The 17,717-nt window shown below is 35.4% G+C and overlaps 1 long non-coding RNA gene across 1 annotated transcript in view; it reads left to right on the top strand.

Annotated features, from left to right (window-relative positions):
• LOC148216425 (uncharacterized) overlaps positions 1-17,717 on the top strand; it is a 208,965-nt gene that overhangs the window by 17,363 nt on the left and 173,885 nt on the right. The gene's annotated exons all lie outside the window — the stretch shown is intronic.

Below are 17,717 nucleotides of genomic sequence, written 5' to 3'. Positions count from 1 at the left end.
TTCTCTTCTCTTCTCTTCTCTTCTCTTCTCTTCTCTTCTCTTCTCTTCTCTTCTCTTCTCTTCTCTTCTCTTCCCTTCCCTTCTCTTCTCTTCTCTTCTCTTCTCTTCTCTTCTCTTCTCTTCTCTTCTCTTCTCTTCTCTTCTCTTCTCTTCTCTTCTCTTCTCCTTTTCCTTTCCTTTTCCTTTTCCTTTTCCTTTTCCTTTTTTCTTCTTTTTTTTAAAAACAAGTTGGTGAGAAGTTTGGATAGTTATTTGCTTCTTTAAACTCTGTGAATCCTAATTTTCCCTGTGGTTTTCCCTGGCCCACACCAGGCTGGAAGACTACTATCTAGAGAAGGACAATTGTGCAGTAATGCTGGCTGAGGATTAATGAGCCACTCACAGAAGTTATTTACTGGAAAAGAATCAAGGAAAAGAGAAGATCATAAGAAATATGACAGAGCAATCTAGGGAAAAAACAAAACAAAACCTAAGTTAGAGCAAGCCAGTAGCTTACAAATGCCAAAATGGGAATGCAAGGAGGAAGAAATGTTATATATGTGGCAAAACTGTTCATATAGCCTGAACCTGCATAAGCCAATCCTAGAAAACATTATTGGCTGCTACCCTCGAAAATACAGCTAAAGTGAAAGAAAAGTATCAACAAGAGTAAATGATAGAAATGTCCTTGGTCTAATAGGTACAGATAGTGCCATAACACTAGTGCACTGTGACTTTGTTAGATTTTTCCAGAATAGGGAGGCAAGTTCTCACATATCTTTTGGAGAAGACCCAAATGATACCTTTGGTGAAGGCCCAGTTAGCAATGAAAGGGATCACAAAAGATGTTACTGTAGGGATTGCATCTAATCTCTCTTGTGATATGCTGGTGGATATAAATTTCCCAGTAGGTCATCAGTTAATTACCAAAGAATTGAAGGGAACTAGTAGAGAAGCAAGCGGAGTAGGCGTTGTTTACAAAGAGAAAGAAACAGAGTTAGGAGGGAGTAATCCTAAATTCCAAAAAGTGAGACTGAGCAAGGAAGGGAAAAGTTCCCCAAGTGTAAATAGAAAACCATGTTTAATGCACAACAGAAATGGAGTTGGTATAAGCAGAGAGCCCATAACCAGTGGAGAAAGAACTATTGGAGCAGATTGAAGCTTTTTGTCCAAGGAGAACACCCCCAAGAAAACAAATATTTGCAGCTTAAATGAGGAGTCAGCTTCAGAAATGAGTGAGGAAGAACCATAAAGGAGACAAAGGAAACCATAAATTAAAACATCTGCCTTACAGCTGTAAGACAACTCCGAAGAGACAGAAGCTTAAAGCACATGGGGAATTTCACTAATGCAGTCGGAAGAAGGAGAGAATGAAACCAGGATTTGGCACAACAGAATGAAGCCAGCAGCACTGTTGACTGATGAGCAGAAGGTTCAATTCACTTTCTGAAATAACATTTGGCAAATTTTCTTTCTTTTTCCTTTTTCTCCTTCTCCTTCTTCTTCCTCCATTTCTAGTGCTTTTAACATACAACCCACAATGTCTAAGGTAAACTTTTTTTTCAAGAAAATTTGTATGTTTACCCCAGGGTGGGGAGATTGAGGGAGAGATTTGACATTTCTTCAAATACTATACTTAATGGAAAATTACATAAAGACTCTCAGGCAGGAATAGGTCCAAGGAGCTTAAGTTACAAGAATATAACATAAACATTACAATAAGAGCAGTTTAGCAATTAAAAAAAAAACGGTTATTGGGGGGGTAGTGATATCCTCATTGGAGATTTTCAAACAGAGCCAGCATAATTGTTTACTGAGGATGTTTCAGCTCTAGATTTGCTTTACTGGGTTTAAAATAGGTAGACCAAAAGTCTTCTAACTTTTTATTCTAGTAATTAAGTAATTTTTTTCTCATCCTTTTCTCATTATGCTTGGCATATTAATAGCCCTGGAAATGGAAAAGAAACACAATATTCTGCATTAAAATAAAGGTTTATATAAACAGGTTTTAATCAAGCATGCTTTTTTGCTCATTTGCTTTTGCTTTGTTTTTGCAGAACAGCAAAAACACACACACACACACAACAAAAGCAGTAAGTAATGGGTTCATGTTAAATGCAGAATAAATGTAGTTATCTATTCATTTGCTTAGACAGCTTGAATCCATTAAAACAGAAAGAGACCACATACTTAAACTCACACGTTCAGGTAAGCAATTAATTGCTTCAAGTTAAAACAATTAATGCCATATACTTATATGTGTCAATTCTCACATATACATTCTCACAATTCTCTTTAAAAATAGTAAGGCTGTGATTGGAGCATAAGAAATAGAACTATCTGATAGAAAATACTTTTTAAAAATCAAAATGTACTATTCAGGACAAATATAAAACAAGATTTTTAAAAAATTATTAGACCATGACATCGGTTAATGTACAGCTCTCTGTGATTAATTTATTGACAGATGTTTTACAGCAAGGTATTTCCTCCCATCCCAGATAATAAATTAAACAACAATTGTTGTTATTTGGGCTTACTGTTAATATTTAAGCTAGCACTTTGGGCAAATCCAAGTTATAATTATTGGTACAATAAGACATAGTTTTTGGTATCATAGTTACCCCAAAACAAGGCTGCTGCTAAAAATGATATTTTCTTATTAAATCATTTTTCCTCATTTTCTCATACCGTTTAATGATAGTTATGGCAAGGTAGAGAAGTGAGAAAATATTACTTCTACTTATCTATGCCACATATGGCATAGATAATCTGAAGATTTCTGTGGAGAAGGGGGAAAGATTTGGAGATAGAACTCTCAGTATAAATGCCATGCCACCTTCAAACAAGTTATGTTGCTGTGATTTATTCTCACAATATTGGCATTCTATTCATCTCCTGTATCACTCATAGAGTTTTGCACTGTGAATCAGTGTTTGTTGAGATTCCTCCAAAAGATCAGTGAGTGGGTCTTTCAATAGAGCAGCCAATCAATGTTGACACTGTGCTTCTAACTTACCACTTGCTGGTTCTCAACCAACCTGCTGAAAGCCCTCTGTCTACTTTCCATGAATCCAGAACACATGAAATGAATTGAAATAGAATCATTTCTAGCACTTCCAACCCCACAGAAGCTATTTGTTTATAAATTTATCTGGTGGTTTACAAAATATTTCCTCAGAGTTGGGCCAATGACATAGTTGATAGTTTAAATTCTATTATCCCAGCAAATCAGGACTCTACAAGTTGTGCAAAATGTCTCATGGAAATATGTAACCTAAGTTTCAGACAAAATCAAATTATTAGTGTTAATGCTGGGTCTAACTGTTAGCAAAACAGGCTATAATTTCAAACATGGATTTTTGTAGGAACTATTCCAGTTCCTTAGTTTCTTAGAACTTGATCTACTTTTCCCTTTTTGGAAATGTCTTATACTCTTATTTTGAGAAAGCAAAAGTTTGCTTATAATTGCAGGTCATTATAGTACCTGATGGTTCCATAGTCTGTAACCACTGTGGCTTTCCTACCTATTAAGGAAAGATGGTCACTAGCAATTTAGGGAGCTACAGTGAAATCTTGCCAGAGATAGCATGGTTGGGTGATGCCAACAAATAACTGTTATTGTCCCTCTGCCACCCCATTCTTCCCTTCATTCCTCCTGGGGTCAAATAATTTAATATTTGACTTAGATTTCAAAGCCATTTGAACTGGTCTTTAACCCCAACCTTTGTATTTAGAACAATGTGGGACACGTCTGAACAGCCTAGGTGGAAGAGAAAATCAGGTAATAAGTATTGAAAGTGGGATTCATCATTGAGGCACAACATAGAATTGAAATCACCAGCTAATAAGATTACTTTGGACACTTCAGCTAGCCAGTCCTAAGAAATAAATGCTTTGAGAGCTCAGCCCATAGGAGAAAAATACAAGTTAATTAGCACCAGACTGCTAGGTGCAGTTTCTAAATCAGCAAGAGTCATGTAACACCCCAATTCACGAACAGGGTGATTGATATAATGTAACAACTGTATCACTCTGCTCTGATTGCTTAAGGTAAAGTGGATTATACATACTATTCAGATTGATCCTATACATCCCTTCCTGTAACCACTGAGTGATAGGACCTGATTAACTCTTAAAGTTAATGCAATATATATAGTAAACAAAAATGCAAAGGTTTGTGAATTCATTTCTCAGTAGAGGGTTTGAACCTCATAGAATAGCTTCTGGCTACCCATGTCTGATATGTCCCAAATAGGATGAAACAGGTCATGTAGCACCTACTTGTGGTCAATGCAATTGGCTAGCACTAGAGAGTAACAAAAATAGGAGAGATGATTTGAGTACAGTTTGGAAGAAATGATAGTACTAATATTACCAAAGGTATGTTCACTTTTCTGACTGGTTATTGTGGTAAATGAAAATACAGTACACTTGCCTAAATCTAAGTCCTCTTTGTTCCAAGTCTCACATTGTACCAACATAATTTTGGGTATCCCTGTCTCTTCTGAATTTAGTCTGTACCACTGACAGTTCTTGTTCCATTTTTTGTTGAAATCAAGATTGAAAAATAGTGAGACTATCTTACTACACGTCAGATAAATGCAGTTATTAGTTCAATTATTCTTTAGCACTACCTTTTTGGTACTGTAATGTAAATAAGTCAGAGCAAGTCTCCTGGCCCCCGCTCTGTTTTCTTTACCTATTTAGAAACTACATGTAGTGTTTTGTCTTCATCATCCTGGAACAGTTTACTCAGTTCTGCTGGTTCTTCATCAGTTCCTGTAGCTGTATTGTTAGCAAGTTTCCTAGGGCCAATTTAATTAGATCTAGAATTTTGGGCTGTAGTTCACTGATTGTAACATATTATCAATCTTGGAACCATTTTTTTTGTACAATGTTCCATTTATTTCTGCCATTGGTTCTTTGTCTTCTTTGCCTTCTACATTGTCTTTGCCATCTTTCCATTAACATTCTCATATTCTGTTATCCTCAGCTCCTTTGCATTGCTTATTTAGACATAACTCATCTCTTTGGAGTCTTCTATGGAACTCAGTTCAGCTGGGCAAATTATCTGCATTCCATGCTGCCCTCAAGCAGCCATTATAACTAACATAATATTTTTGTTTTCTACTTATGGACAACTTTTAGTCGAGACGTCTTCTAGCGTTCTGTTTACCAAATCTATTTCATTAAATTGATTATTCACTTTCAGTACATAATCATATGGAAAATTCATCAAGTCACTGTATATTCTTTTGGTTTGATTACTGTGTTTTCTGTAGTTAAGATTGTAGTATTCAAGAAGGAGTTCATTAATTGTGATGTAGTCAGCATCAGATCTCTCTCTTTCTCTCTGTCTTTTTTTCCTCTCTCTCTCTCTTACCCTCTTTTTGATGGAATAGTGTGTCTTCATCTTTGCTTGCCAAGTAGTCAATTTAATTTTAGTGTTGTCCATCTGATGATGACCATTTGTACAGTCATTTGTAAGACTGATGAAGAAAGTTATTTTCTATAAATATTGACTTTCTTTTTCTTTTTTTGCCAGCATTCTGTTAGTCCCCTTTGTACACTGAGGCCAAATTAACCAGATGCTACTTCCAATTTTAACATTCCAGTCTCCTATAATATTTTTCCTTCTCCTCCTCCCCCTCCTCCTCTTCCATCCAAGTCACCCTAGAGCTGTTCAGTTTCTGCTTCCTCTCCATCTGTTGTTCAAGGATAGACGTGGGTTACAGTTGGCTTATCTTGGACTTGTACTGAATTCTATCATTATATCAATGGATGTGTGTGTGTGTGTGTGTGTGTGTGTGTGTGATATCTTATACTCAATCACTGACTTGGATATTCTTTTATTACTAATAATAGTTACTTCAATTTAACTAATAATTTCTTGTTTGCAGTAGGTCTAAGAGAAGCAACCCATTCCACTCCATTTTAGTTCACTGATTCCCAGAATGACAGCATTCAATTTATGCTCTGACAACCTTAAATTTGCCTTGGTTATGATGCACAAGCTCATTCATCTCCACAAAGGAGATGGAGATATTAACACTTTGATACTAATATATAATTTATAAAACAGTAAATCTGATAAGAACTTGAAAAATAATAGTAACATTAGTTATAGATTTTTCTTCCAAACATCATATAAAAGACATTAAAATAAAATAAAAATAAAAGGGGGGGGGTATTTACAAAATGCTTTGGTTTTGTGTTTTTGACATTTTAAGTCAGCTGAATTCTTAAAATATCCTCCAATTATTAGCTCTTCTTGCTCAAAATGATGCTGTTATATGCTATCAAAGTCAATCAATCAATCATTAGCTGAGTTTTAGGACTATAAATATTTGCCAGAATAAATGATCACCCAACATACTAACTCCAAAAAGTAAAAGAAACTCTATGAAACTGTGTTTTAAGAAAAAGGACTTTGTTATTCAACTAGTACAGAAAAATCTCTTGATTTTGAAGCAGTAAACTCATTTCCAATCTATGTTTTCCCATGAATATTACAATACTTTGAGTTTTGTTGTGTTACTTGCAACATAATATCATATGAATAGATTTTCAGAGTTGCTAGAACTCATGGCTTTTCCAGGTGGCAACCAAATTATTGGGACCCTCAACTGATCCAAGATCTAAAGAAAATGATATAGTTTCATCTTAATCTAAGAACTTTCTATCTAGAAGCATAAGAATATGCACACAGAACTGTATATGTATACACAAAATTATATATGTAAGGGGGAAAAAAACAGGCATTGTGCTTATCAAATGAGGTCATCATTGAATGACTGAAAGTTTTTAATCACTCTGGTCAGAAATAAGGAGGTTAGAAAACCTACTGAGGTCAGAATTCCTAGTGCCGATCTATTCAATGAGACATTATTTAATAAGTGCGTCTCCAACTAAGCTTTAAATAAAAACAAAGAGTACAGAACTGTAGCGTCCTCTCTGCCCCTCTGCCCACCCATCCTGCTCTCCTGTTAGCACGCACATGTACTTCTTAACCAGTAAAAGGAACTTGCTGAAACAGAGTTGATAAAAATAATCAAGACTGACTGTTCCTTTGACAGTTATAGGCCTATTGTTTTTCTGCTAGGTGATAATGGTTCAGTGCTCATTCAGTGATTTTTCTTGTTCCAAGGGAAGCTTTGTTTCTTTGTCTTAAACAATAAACCACAGTTAACCACTTTATAGAAAGTGTTTTTCTCTCTATACTTCCTGCTCCATATGAAGGAAAATTTGAAATTTGCTGCATCCAGGATATTTCTTTTAGTATTATTTGAAGCTTAAATATGTAACTCCATCTGTACTAGATTCCATGCCTACGTTCTGAATAATAGCACTTGACACCAATTAAAAAAAAAGAAGAACTGATGATTTTATATGAGAAGCTATTAATTCTCACCATATGAAATAGGCTTTTCTTTCAATCTTATCAGCACTATTTATTTATCTATTTATTTATTAAGTGTATAACCTCTTCAATCATACTAGTCTCTAAGTATACATATGCATAATGGAAATAATAAATAATATTAATATTCTAAATAATAATATAAAATGCAATACAAATCAAATTCAACAAATGGTGCTGCAGTTCATTAATCTGCATTCTTTTCTCTTTGACAAAGATGTTCATATATATATATATATATATATATATATATATATATATATATGTATATATGTATATATGTATATATGTATATATGTATGTGTATAATCTTTTGGAAAATCATTCTAGAAGGTATCTGTCCCTTAATGGGGGAGCACTTACAAAGAATGCCCACTTACATTCTCCATCCTATCAAGCAAGTTGATAGGAGGGGACTGTCAAAAGCACTCTCTGCTTTCACATAATGGACAGGCAAATTTTATTCAGAACAGATAGTCTTGGAGATATCCAAGCTTGGTAATAACCAGCACTCTTAATTTCACCTATAAACTTACTGGCAGACAAGACATTTCCTGCATTATTAATGCTACTGCATATGACAATACTGAGTTTGATCCATTATAAGGTGGACATCTGCATTCTGCTTCAGCTGAAGTTTACAGGCAGATTCATGTAAAACCAATTACAGTGGCATAGGGTCTGGATATCTGAGACACTGCTTGTCTCCAATCATTTCTGCCCACCAGGTATTTTTTGGCAGAGTGGGTGCACTCCAAGTCCCCTCTGTTTCATATTGTCATCTTGTGGGACGAAGGAAGCATGCCTTCTCTGTCATGGCCACCACCCTCTGGAACAGCATTCCCCCAGAGATAAAGATGGTGCCCTCTCTCCTAGGGTTCTGGAAAACTCTTAAACTTATCTTTAGTATATACCTGAAGTTGATGGGTTAGTGTATTGTTGTATTTCTGGGGTCCTGTTTTGTTTTGTTTGATTTGTATTGTTTATAAGATAGTTTTAGTCTGTGCTGTCTGTGTGGTTTTATGTTTTATCTGCTTTTATGGATTTTTCAGTTTTATTCACAGCCAGAGTCCATTGGAGTTGGGCAGCTGTAATAAATTTGAATAATTAAATAAATGGTCTAATTGAGAGGTGACAAGGGCATGAGTCACAGTGGTCAATGTCCCTTGTTCCAGAAAGGCTGCAAATAGTATACCGGCCAAAGCTGGGCAAGATTCCTGTTTTCCAGGAAAATCTGCAGATTGTGTACCTGCTCTTTTGGAGATAGTACAACTGTCAACAGTCAACAATGGAAGAACCCTGGAGCTGGAAGGCTTCTGAATTAACAGCTACCCCATGTTCCTTGGAATGAATCTGAGCCTGTTTCTTGCCATGTGGTTCCTGGCAACCTTATAATCATTTAGTTAGAACCTCTACCACCACCACCTTCAGTTCAGCTCAGGATAGAGATACTTAGAGCTGGGTATCATTAGTATGTTGATGATACCTCACTGTGAATACATCTTAGCAGTATATCTCTCAAATACCTTTTTTTTTCAGTTAATTAGGCTGGAAAATTCTGTACAACTGCTCATTATCTGCTTCCTTGAGATTGCATTCTGGAGTTATATCAATCAGCCAGTGTATTATAAATTCTATCATACTGTTCTCGTCCTCCAATTCATGTACACTGTGAAAGATGTTTCCTACCATCCTCCTGCTGATGCAACCACTTCTGCAAATCATTTGTTGATTGTACAAGACAATTTATCTACTTCTTGCTAAGACTGGCGTTATGCGGAATCTACCATTTTTGCATGAACTGCTGTTAATTCTTCTGTTGAAGAATTATATTATTCGTTAAATAACAATGACTTGATTTACATAAAACAGTAACATATATAATTGTGAACTAAATACCTCATTCCCCAGCTAACTCCTACGGCTATTTCTTGTTCTCTTTGAAATAAATACAGCCTTCTCCGTCTTCTATTTCTTGATGAAGATTATATTCCCCTGCAATCCTCAGTGCTAGCTGCCAATCATTTACTATATCTCTCTTGAGCTTTTGACTAAATTGTGATGTCTCTCCTTCTATCTCTCTATCTTCTCTATCTTCTCTCACTCCTCTCTCTATCATATTACTACCCTTGATTTGCAAGTTCTATAGACTTTGAATGTTTTGAAATGTCACAGGACTCATCTTAATGAAGCATTGATATTCCTCTTCCTTCATTCCCTCCTTCCCTCCTTCCCTCTCAGTCTCCCATTGCTATATGTCTGGAGTGCTTTAAAATGTGGGAAAGAATGAAAACAGTTGATCCAGTAAGGCCTAGAGCTCTGTTAAGGGTCTACATATTGCTTTCTCATCCTTACTTCATTGTGATTAATATATTGACTATAGTAGGAGCAAAACTAAATGAGGTACATAAGCAAATAGGTAAGAGAGCCCCCCCCAAAAAAAACCTCACATAAAAACAAAATCCATCTTGTTACAGTATTAGGGCAACTCAATTAAAAGAATTGCCCAGACATACAAAATATTTAATGCAGACTTAATTGAAATTTCTGCCTTACCTCTTGAGAACTGTCAGATTGATGGCAGTTGTACTGCATCCATTTTTAAAGAAAAAACAGCAGAATTTTTATTGATCTTCTTTCCTTTTTTTTCTTTTTTTCTTTTTAGTTCCTTCATTTTCTGTGTGAGCAATTGTTTAGTTAGGAAATAACTTGTATTTTACTCTAGCAATCATGACAAGGCTTCAAGAAATTCCAGCAAAAAGATGGGTGTGAAACTACAACTTCATTGACATGATTCTCCCCCTTCTCTCCTCCAATATTTATCATTAAAATCCCTTTGCTGAATTCTCCAACAATTGTATAACAAGGGTAGGGAGGGATATTTTTTCTTGATATTTTCCTGCTCCACTTTAGCAGAAGACAGTGCCATGTCAGAACCTACTGCTAAGAAATTTGAATAGAATGATCAGGTATAAGAATTTATTTCACATTGTGATTAATTAATGTATTAAATTTTTCAACCACCCATCTCCCCCCAATGGGGGAACTCTGGGCGATTCACAACAAACATTAGAACATAAAATATATAAACACATAAAACCTTTGTGAGCTGAGAAAAAGTAATGACTGAACAAATACCTTTTCATGGTTTCTGTGTAGTTTTAAGGAGGTAGCATTGCAATGGTTAAGCAAAGAGTTTAAAGCTGAGAAAGCATTTGGAATAAAGCAAGGACCTTCCTAAAGCAATTGTCCATCTCGGGAGTTTTGAAGTACGAAGATGGGCAACTGACACCAAACAAAAGATATAACAGTGCCTGACTACAGAAATGAGAATACTTAACTAACATAGTTACATTTTTGTTTCCAAATTGTTTTAAACTTTTGTTTTTGTTTTTCTTTCTACAGCACCAACCAGAATAAAGTGGCAGAGTAAAGCGTGTGATTCAATAAGATAAATTGGATGATTTCTTGCAAATTCAACACAAGCACGGGTATATTTCTTTTCTGAATGAAGTCCCAAGTGCTTCATAAAGAAATACAGTCTCCCTGAGTCTCTGTAAATCCATGAAATTGAAGCATTCCATCTTCACAGCCTAAAGCATTATAGTTACAGGGACATGAGATGGCTATACAGAAAGGAATTTAATTCTTCATACATATAAACCTTCAAAAAAAAAATCTCTGCTTGTTTCCATTGTCCACTAATTATTGGAATGATGTTTTAATTTATAGCAGCTTCTAGCTCCACAGCCATTAATTAGGTTTAAACTCTTTTGCGGGAACTCCAGAGAACCATTTGTTACTAGTATAGCTTTGAAACAAGCTGCAGAATATTTAACAGCTTCATAATGAGACTTGCTGGGTTGAATTCAGTCATATAGGATATCCTGAAGATAATGATCTTTAAGATTTAACTTGCTGTAGGGGTCACAGTAAAATTGGGTCTAGTGTGGCTGTAGCATCTTCAAACTCTTCTCTGTCTCCAGTTTAAATCACTGGATATTCAGAATGGAAAAGAGAATCATGTAAATATTCCAAAACCTACTAAGACTATATATGATTTATGTGTATGTATGTGTATGTATGTGTATATATATAAATTACATACAAGCCAGATCTTCCAGATATCTTGCATTATTTGTAGTAATTCTATAATCCCACTGAATCTTAATAAGTTTTTTTTGGGCTTTAGACTGTGTCTTGGAATAATGATTTATAGAAAGATTTCTCAACCGGTAAGCTTAACTTCAACTACAGGAAAAAATGAAATAAGATCTAGGCAGATAGTCCATAATGCTTGTATATTTGGAACAAGATAAATGAATTAAGATGAATTTACTTTCATTGATATTTTTATTTTTATTTCTTCATGTTAAGTGGATTTATTAACTTCCTTTAACAATCATCCTTGTAAATTTACTTGCATAAATAATAATTGATTGCTGGGGAAGTTGGATTTGATTTTCTATATCTCCAGGCTTATGTCTCATCCTTATCCTATCTAGGTATGAATATAGATACAGTGATATAAATGTAAATATAGATATATAGATTGGTCTTTTGTTCCTTTTATTAATGAAAATATTACATTATGGGATAACCTGATTTAAAAATGGTGGGGGATTGAATAAGGCAGTTCATAACATTATTTCCTTGGGTCTGTTTGTATAGGTTAAAAACCTTTATAGAACTAAAAAAATAAGATTGATTTACTCAGTGCTATCTAAATTGGGAGGGAGGGGTTACTTGGAATTAGGTTTGATGCAACTGTTGCTTCTGAATTTTGATATTCTTTTAAATCTTTTAATAGTATACTGAGAGTCCCAAGTCAATAATTTTTCATGCTCACTACTGAACCTCTTTTCCATATCTTCCCTATAGTTACCATGTATATTCCACTGAACAAACAAATCAACCAGAACTAATTGTAGAGTTCAGAGAGAGAGAGAGAGAGAGAGAGAGAGAGAGAGAGAGAAAGAAAGAAAGAAAGAAAGAAAGAAAGAAAGAAAGAAAGAAAGAAAGAAAGAAAGAAAGGGTAAATATGTATTCACTTGCCTCTAGTTACAAGAAAAGGATTTTAGAAGGCTTTTTTTTTTTTGAAGATGCTCCCCTGAGGAAGCAAATCAAAACCTAACAGTTGTGAACTGAAATACCAAGATCTATGAGCCATATAGAATCATGTTTTTAATGCTTCTGAAGTTGACTGAGGACTATAAACTAAATATCAGAGAGACTGGTTCAACTGTATACTGTTTTAAAAGTAAACATTCTAGAAATTTAACCACTTTTTTTGTATGTTTATATATATAAACATACTATGTGTATGTGTATGTATGTGTGTATATACATAAAGATTCCTCCCTCCTTTTTTATATTATAACTTGCTTTTTTCTGACAAATGTGTTTATGGGTTACATCTTTTGTGAAATGATATTCTAACTTAATTTTAACATATGCCCTACCATATTTATTAAGGCACTTCACAGAATTCTGAATACTGCATTCCTTTAAAATATCTGCAATATTCACTAGCTATTGCCAGACATCATAACAATTAAAGCAAAACTTATTTTATTCATGTTATATAGTTTCTGCCTTACTTAATGTTAGTCTGTAGGTTTAATCAGATTGCTTTGTTTAATAAGATTGCTTCACACACTGCTTCTGTGATCCAATCCACTAGTGGCCTTCTCTAGAATCCACCTTCAATGGGCCACCTTAAATGAGCAAATGAAAATAGGATTGCATGCTTGATTCCCAATATGATCATTCTATGTATGTGCACGATGCAGCAATTCCTTCAGTTTCAAAAATTGGACTACGTAAAGGTCTCAAGGGGTTTTCAATGTACTGTGATAGAAGATACCTAGAAATAAAAGTACCAAATAACAAAAGTTCTGATCTTTTTCAGAAGACACTCTGATAACCCATCATGCTGGACAGTTTATAGTAGATCCATTGAGCAGGTGAAATCATTTAAGTACCTAAGTATTCACTTTCAATCCTCCACATGCTGGAGTCATCAAATAAGAGAGTTAACTATGAAAGGTCAAAAAGAATCTTTAAGCATCAACAAATTTGCTATTGGAAGGGGAACAACTTTGTCCCTGCAGTAATTAAACTATTCAAAACCAAAGTTCTTGGTATGCTTTTATATGGACCTTGGATATGTACAGTATTTGCAAAAAATTTCTCAGTTCTTGAACAAAACAAACAAAATTCTTAAAATCAGTAACACACAACCCATAGTTGATTTCTAACACCATTACCAGATTAGAAGTAGGCTGCATCTCATTTTAGGCCTGGGCAAGTTTATATCATCTCTGAATGAAACAAATAATTTGAGGAATATCCTTGTCACATCTCTTTCTATATGATATACACCAATCTACTCTGAAAAACAAGTCAACAAACCACCCACTGAAGGAGACAGTGTGGACGGTCAATACCAGCTCTGCTTGCTATTGGCCTAGAAAAATCCCTGATAGAATTTAAGAAGAAGGTATGGAGCTTAACCATTCAGGCTGACAGAGCCAAACTTTCCCTTCTGTTATACAGATGAATTGCTTCCTGTGGAGTCCTTGGGGTCCTCTGAACTTGGTTCTTTTCTTGCAAACATTTCATTGCCCGGCTAGGTAACATCTTCAGTGCTAAAATGGGATTGGGTTTGCTCTCCATTTATATACTGTGGCATGCTTTGCCAGTGCTGGTGGAGGTGGGGTTTTTATTTTGCTCCTCTGGTAGTTCCTTGATTAGCATATGTTGACTGCTTGATTGTGTGCCTGGTGGTAACCTTTGCTTATCTGGGTGATGATTGCTGGTGATGATTGCTGGTGAGGTGATCTTCTGGTCTTTTGTCTCTTTTGAATAGTATGAAGATGCTGTTTATCTCTATGTGTCTGTTAATCCTGCCTTGTCTGAATACCAAACTTCCAAGAATTCTCTTACATTTTTGGATTTAGCTTGCTCTAAGATGCTGACAGTTTCCCAGGTAAAACTATGGTTGAGACTGTCCATGTGTTGTGAGATTAAGGAATTTTCATCATGTCTTCTTACTGCTAGTTGGTGCTCGTGGATGCGCTCTGCTAGTCTTCTGCCTGTCTGTCCTGCATAGTATTTGTTACAGTCCTTTCACTGTATGTTGTAGCTGACTCCTGTTTTTTCTCCTTGTGCTACTGGGTCTTTTGGTTTACTTAAGATATTTTGGACTGACTTTGTTGGTTTGTGTGCTACAGAGATGCCATGTGGTTGATTGAACTTGAGTTCTAGTCCTGCCATAGGAAGGAGGCAATGGCAAACCACTTCTGAAAAACTTTGCCAAGAAAACTCATCCTGGCAGTCATCAGGAGCCAAGACTGACTTGAAGGCACCAAAATAGTAGTAGTAGTAGTAGTAGTAGTAGTAGTAGTAGTAGTAATAATAATGATAATAATAATAGACTACAAACAATGGCATGACAAAGTAATAACAATGGTGCATTGGAATATCTTCCAGAAATACCATTTGTGTGCAAGCGAGAACTGGTGGGACCACAAAACAGACAAAATAATAGAAAATGAAGAAGCTAAAGTGCTCTGGGACTTTAGAATTCAAACAGACAAGCACCTGTCACATAACTCCCCAGACTTAACAATTGTTGATAAGAAAGACAAAAATGTCAGGGTAGTAGACATTGCAATTCCTGGAGACAGTAGAATAGAAGAGAAAAAACTGGAGAATATCACCATATAAAGACCTGCAAATAGAAGTAGAACAACTGTTGTAAAAGAAAGCAAAGATTGTACCAATAATAATAGGTCCCTTGGGTGCCATCCCAACACATCTGGAGCATCACTCAAACACCATCAGCATTGACAAAATCACCATCCGTCAATTGTAAAAGGCAGCTCTACTTGAAACAGCTTACATCCTTCGATGATACCTTTAACACCATCAAACAACAACATCTGCCTATCCCAGGTCCATGGGAAGGACTCGATAGATGAATAAAAGTGCCAAATCCAGTCTAAACAACTGGCTGACTGTGCAACCAACAATAATTATTTTATCACTATTGGTTTTTAAAGATTGGGATTTGTAGTTCTGAGTGATCCCAAGAAATTGTTTGATGGTGGCCTATAAAGCGTATGATTAAATAAACATTAAATATTAGTGTTTTACAGTGCACAGGAATATATGTATATGTCAATTAAAGATTGAACAAAAAGACTCATAAGTACATCAATGTTTTTGGAATTGTGTTGACAGCTTTGTGTGAAGTTTATATTGGCAAATTAATTGAAGGATTCTTTGTGGGGTTAATTGATACAGTATAGGATTAGTTTAGCAATTCTCACAAAGGAAATAAAATTCAGGAGACTGAGGATAGGGCAAGCCAAACCAGAGGAACAGAGGAAATCCAATACTTTCTGAAAACAAATAGACATTAAGAGTGGAAGAATACTTTGCTCTGCCTAACTGGACTTTTTGGTATGTTTGTTTGCTTGTTTGTCTTAGGGACTGCAAGAGACATCTCTGTGTTGTAGAACTGCTGATGCTGAGGTAGTAAAAATTATTCCATTCTGTTGCTACTTTTATTGTGCCCTTTTGCAACAAGTTCTGCTTCAGCAGCTGTCTCTCTCCCTCCTTTCTCCTCTCTCTTGCCCAAAGCTTTTCATGAGTTTTTAATCATACATCATTCTGTGATGGTGTGAAGTTTGCTGAAGGAAAACTGGAGGAGAAAATAACCTCTCCAAACTTTAATGGCGGTGTGAAATATAATCTGGGAGACCTCTGTGTAACAGCAGTCTGAGTTTCTTGAATCTTGAATGAATTTAATGGAGCAATGAAAAGCAATGACAATTTAATTTTAAAGAAATGGGTACAAGCATTCAGAGTTTTAATCTCTCCTTCAAATGTATTAGACAGTCCATCTTTAAGATTGCTTTGAACTTGTTCTCTTAAAATTTCAGGAGATTAGGAAACAAGCATTATGAATTGCTGCATAATTGTTAAGAATTAAGAAACCTCGTGTTTTAGGAAGACTGTGTTTGAATTAAAATATTTCAAATTAACATTCTCTTCCAGAAGAAATTTTCCAAAGGATTGCTATTTATTGCAGAGGAATATAAATCATGTGCAATGGTTTAAAGTGTATACTTTATGATCATGTTTGGAATTGAGAGGATTCACTTCCTGACCTCCTGCCTCACATATGTTCATTAAAGTCCTGAGAGGGGAGTCCACCTCCTGATTGCCATGGATTCATTAAATGCCTGAAGTTCAGAAGGACAGAAAACAGGATATTCCCATTCACTTTTAATGTTTAAGCAAGGTTATAAATAAAATAACATCACATTCATCTTGAAGAACATTACCTTGGAATTTGGCATTTCTGACTCCAAGTTTGCATGTGGGTATCCAGCATTCAGTGGTGATCAAAAACATTCTCTACAATACTGTTTGTAGAGATTATCTGATTGTACAGTGGAAAAATACACTTCACCTGATTCACTTAATCAATCTAATATATGATATATACAGTGTGCAGTGCCTGTTCAGGTTTCCCTAACCCTAACCCTAACTGTAAGTTGATTGAAGTCTGATATGTCTTATAGCCATCAGGCAAATATATATATATATATATATATATATAGAAAACTCAATCTGTCCAGAAAATATGTATGTATGTCCATAAAAGTGAATTGTTTTAAAAGAAAGTCCTGAGGACCTGACTGGTACAGATTATCTCCTTTCTCCTTAGGTGTAGTGGTCCTTATCTGGAATGGCCCTATGTGTTCTCCAATTACAGTCCTAAATGGAGTATGTGATTCTTCAGTAATGAGGCTGACCTCATTGGCTACTGATGAGTTCCAAGCACAATTCAAGATACTGGTTGTGATCTAGAAAATACCAAACAGTTTAGGACAGATTCACCTAAAAGATTATTGTTTCCTCTCTATAAATCATCCAAAGAGCTTCCAAAGTGGTCATAATTTCAGTAGCAGAATAACATCTAATAGCCCTCTGAAATGGAAGAAGTAAGAAAGCATAACAAACACAACAAATTATAATAGCATAGTACAAAAGTATAAAACAAAAAGTTGGGGGCTATTTCTGTACTTCAAAGTGAACAGCCCTGAAAAAGTACATTTTGAAGTGAGTTAGGAGGGATACAACCCATCTTCTGTGATATCAAGACCTATGGGCACCACCAACTTTGCAAGGCCTAGGAGAATTTTCTTTGGAAAGCATCATGCCTTCCCTCCCACCTTTTTTCAGAGTTGTTGTTTTTTTTTTAAAGAAAGAACCCATGAAATATTTTCAAGCTTCCTGA

This window comes from Python bivittatus, unplaced genomic scaffold, assembly GCF_059951505.1.
Source record: "Python bivittatus isolate LINGU-HERP-01145 unplaced genomic scaffold, Pbiv_v1 ctg000060_np1212, whole genome shotgun sequence".
Taxonomy (NCBI): domain Eukaryota; kingdom Metazoa; phylum Chordata; class Lepidosauria; order Squamata; family Pythonidae; genus Python; species Python bivittatus.
Note: the sequence above shows the minus strand (reverse complement) of the source record. Positions and strands in the feature narration are given on the sequence as shown.